The sequence below is a fragment of the Bison bison genome, unplaced genomic scaffold (assembly GCF_000754665.1).
Source record: "Bison bison bison isolate TAMUID 2011002044 unplaced genomic scaffold, Bison_UMD1.0 scf7180017845702, whole genome shotgun sequence".
Lineage (NCBI taxonomy): Eukaryota > Metazoa > Chordata > Mammalia > Artiodactyla > Bovidae > Bison > Bison bison.
Window position 1 is genome coordinate 113,732 of NW_011476275.1, and position 4,384 is coordinate 118,115.

The following is a 4,384-nucleotide window of genomic DNA, read 5'->3' on the forward strand; positions in this document are numbered from 1 at the left end:
GGTCAGAGAACACGGCCTGTGGGGTAATTTATTGTTAAATGATAAAAATCTGGACATTTGGAACAATGTGAGAGTACGAGACTGCTCTGTTCAAGGTTGAGCAGAAGACCTTGGCGGGGTGGAGGGGGGACAGGTCGTGAAGGAAAGCAGAGTCCTTTGGGCTCTGCGGCGTGTGGCGTTCACACGCAGCCTGACCCGTGGCTGGACCACGGACATGGCGGATGGGAACGTGCAGTGCTTGGGTCTCTCTTTTTAGGGCAAGGGGAGTGGAAGCAGCAGTGGGATGCCCCCACTGCCGGCTTTCCCTCCTAGGTCTTCAGAGTCCCTTCCCCACCTCCCCACACACACTGCCGACGGGCTGTCCTGCAGTGCCTTCTTAGAGCCCCGACCTCTTGCGGGCCATCTGGGGGACACTCAGGTTCCATCAGTGGGATCAGGCCCCACGACAGGATGAGGACAGAGAGCACTCTGCAGGCAGAACCGGTGAACAGAAGTCAGGGGATGGGGAATCTATGAATGCTGGCTCACCAAATCCATTTTATAGTTAAAGTTAAGGTAGTACAAACTAAGAGAACCAGAAACTCAATTATGAAGGATGTGGGGCAGAAGAGAAAGGCAAGGCGTGATCAGATGGAGACTGCACTGGGCACGTCTGAGTGTCGGCATGAAGCTGGACACCTGCTGGAATGGAGGGTGTAGCTGGCTTTGAGTTTCCCAGCAGAGACTGTGAAAAAAGACTCCAGTGGCCAAAGAATCTGCGGCAAAAGTCCTGAAGCTGAGGATGGCTGCGGTGCTGCCTGCACATCAGCGGTCCTGCTGTTGGCGCAGACCAGCTTTGGGTTGGGTGGCCACGCGATGCTCAGGCCCCCGGGAAAAGCGGGAAGGTGTGGTGTCAGGAGGCTGTGATCCGGCATTATCTCAGGTCAGAGGGACCGGGGGAAGCCGAGAGGTTGAGGACGGCTCCAGCTTCTTCTCAAACCACATGCTCAGCCACCAGGAAGCAGCTACTCACGGCTCAAGAATACCTTTCTCATGCGGTTGTCAATCATCTTCGTCTTTCCTTCACTCAGTCTTTACTCATTTATCCATTTATTCAGGAAAGTTTCTGATTTCTATCTGAAAGTATGCCCAGAAGGCCTACAGTCCCGGGCCCCCTGTCCAGAACAGAGACCAGGATGCTCAGCCCTCAAGGTGCCCATCTTCATGGAGAGGGAAGCAGAGACTGGCTGGCACAGCGGGTCGTGGTGGCCTCTGACCCAGATCACACACACAGATTCCTAGCTTGGAGGGAAGACCCCAACTCTACCGGGTGACCATTTCCCTTCTGGACTGGCCTTGTGGACTGGCCTAAACTCAAGAAGTGAGATTCCTTATGCCTCAATGGGCCAGGAACCTCACGTCGGGAGACGGGAGCAGTAGATGGTGACCAGTCTGCTTGGCCAGTCCAGGGGACCTGGGTGGGGTTTAAATTCAGCATGAAAATCCACACCCTGAGTGAGCGGGAGAGAGGCCCCGCTTTAAGGTGGGCATTCTGGGACTCTCATCCAAAGACTTCCGGGTCACCCCGGCAGTCTCCCTAAACAGAGGGGAGCCACCCAGACCGTGAACCCACGAAGGCCCCAGAGAACCAAGGGCCAGCCGGCCCATCTTGGTCTATGGGAAGATGGCGAGGAGTTGGAGATTGGGGTCAGGTGTGCAATGGTGAGAGGCAGATGTAAGAACCTGGGGCTGGGCCAGTGTGCAGACCCTGGGTCTGGGGGAAGCGTGCAGACTTGTGGGCAGGGTAAGCCTGAGAAACCAGGCATGGCGAACAGGTGTGTGGACCCAGTGTTCTTCTGGCTCTGGAGGCCTGCGGCCTGGCGACGCTGCCTCCACCCGCTGATTCTTGGTTCCTGTCCTCTGCTGCCTGGTCCTCCAAGACGTCCCCCTGGATGGCCCGTGGGGCCCTGGTGCAGCCTGGACAGCTGTGAGCTTCTCATCAGTTCTGCTAGTCCCAACCTGCTCCCTCTCTGTGCCCTGTCCTGGGTGAGCCCCCACCAAGCCAAGCCTGGACCATCCTGGGCACCTCCAGGCCTTCCATCAGCACCTACCCTGTCCAACCCAGCTGAGCACCAAACATGGGTCCCGTCCACCCCACCACTCAAACGTCCCCTCCACCCTACTGCCCTAGGCAGGCACCACTGAGCCCGGCCGCTGCCCCAGACGCTGACCCTCCCTCTCCACCACTGGATAGCCGGCCCTCCTGAGGACCTGGACTTGAGCCCGTGGTGCCTGCTCGCCCAGCGCTGGTCCTGTCCCCCATTCGGTGGGCTGCAGCCTAGGTGGACAGCTTTGCGCAGTACTCCCACGCTGGACAGTGCCCAACCACAGGGGTCTGCTGAGCGCTGGCCGAAGAGCTGGAGCCTGGGCACAGCGGGTAGAGATGAGGAGGAGGCAGGAGGGGGTGTGGGCAAGCAGTGACTTTATTGTCTCTGGAAGGAGTGACGGTCACGGTCCCCCTGCAGGACTCTGCCTAAGCCAGGGACAGAGGTGGCCAGGATGGTGGGCATGGAGAATGCAGAGCGGGTCAGAGCCAGAGCCAGAGCCAGCCTCTGGCTTTCCCCACCTCTTCTCCCACAACACTGGGGCCTGGACCATCCATTCAGGGCAGGGGCTGTTACTCCAAGCTGAGAAATGTGCATTCCCCACCACAGCGGGGGGCTACAATCCCAGGCTGTGTGAGTGAAGGGCCCCTGCTGGGGATAGGAGAGGTGGCCAGGCCCACGGCGAGGTGATGGCACCTCCGACCACCTCGGGGGCATGTGCCACTCAGGGTCTCGAGAGCGACGGGGGCAGGGTGCGCTTTGGGTCGAGGGAAGGTGCTCACAGCAGGACCCAGAGGAGGCCGAGGCTCACCCGAAGCAGGAGCCCCCGTGAGAGGGCCCTGGGGCCCTCCTGTGGGGCGGGTGCCCTGTTGCAGAGAGATTTGGAGCAGCAGTGCCGGACGATCTTGCTGGGCACCCCCGAGTTCGACGGCCATTTGAACTCTATGTTGGTGTTGGGGCACCTGGGGGCACAGCGCTTGCTGAGCAGGGTCTTCACCTGTAGTCCTGCGGGGAAGAGGACAGCATCCGGGAGGAGGAAAAGCCCGGGTGGGCGGCGAAGGCCAGTCCCCAAGTGGGCACTGACACCTTCTCCCGACCCTTTCACAGGCCAGGCTCTGCGAAGCGCTGGGAGCACAGCTGCCCAAGGTCACCTTCAAGGTCACAGCAAAGGCAAGGTTCAGGGCTGCTGGCCCTGGTCTGGGCTCTTCCCTGAAACCATGCACAGCCTGGACACCCAGGCAGCCAGGGGCCTGGGAGTCCCAGGGAGATGGGGGAAGCTGAGCAGAGAGAAAAGGGAGGGCAACCGGAGGGCCAGTTGATCCCAGCTGGGGCTCCCGTCCCCTCTTCACTCAGAGACGTGCAGAGACCTTGGAAGGAAGCTCCGGAGGGAAGCAGGGCACTCAGAATAACCCAGTTGCAGAAGAAAAGGTCGTCTTGGAGGAGCTCTCCGCTCTCCTCCTCACGCTGAGCTGCTGTGCTGTGTGTGCATGCATGCTGTATCTGCTGCACGCATGGTATTTACTATGTTGAACCTTACTGTATGGTATATATGACAATCACACGGGGCCTCCCAGGTGGTGCTAGTGGTAAAGAACCCATCTGCCAATGCAGGAGATGCAAGACTCGGGTTCCATCCTTGAGTCTGGAAGATCCCCCTGGAGGAGGAAATGCCAACCCGCTCCCGTATTCCTGCCTAGAAAATTCAAGACAGAGGAGCCTGGTGGGTTGCAATCCATGGGGTTGCAAAGAGTCGGACACAACTGAGCGACTGAGCACGCACACATATGACTGTATGCATTGCTTTACATCATATCATGGGCTGCCAAATGGCACCCCAGAGAAGGAAAGAGACCGGCCAGCCCCCCTCCAGAAGCCCTCAGGCTCAACCTTGAGCAGCTGGCCCCTCCCCTGTGCTCAGGATGGGGATTAGGCAAAGGTGGGCGCAGGCCGGGGTCCCCTGAGGGGAGCCTCCATCAGTTCCCCACTGAGACCCCAAAGGATCCAGGGCTGTGTTCCCGGAGTCCCCCTCCACGTGGGCCAAGTACTCACTCAGGGTGATGATCAACGAGTGGGAGACGCAGACCTGGTCAGTGGAGGAGCACATCGCAGGCAAGCAAAACTCCGGGCTCCTGACTTTGAAGCACTGGTAGCAGCTCAGGTTCTTCCCTGTGGGGCAGCACCGGCCCCGCGGAGGAGTGCGCTGCGCACCCACCCAGCTAAGAGCCGTCGCCGCGGGATGTGCCCACCGCCCCCAGGAGCCCCCACAGCCGAGAGGGCCATCCTTACCTGGCTCTCTGGCT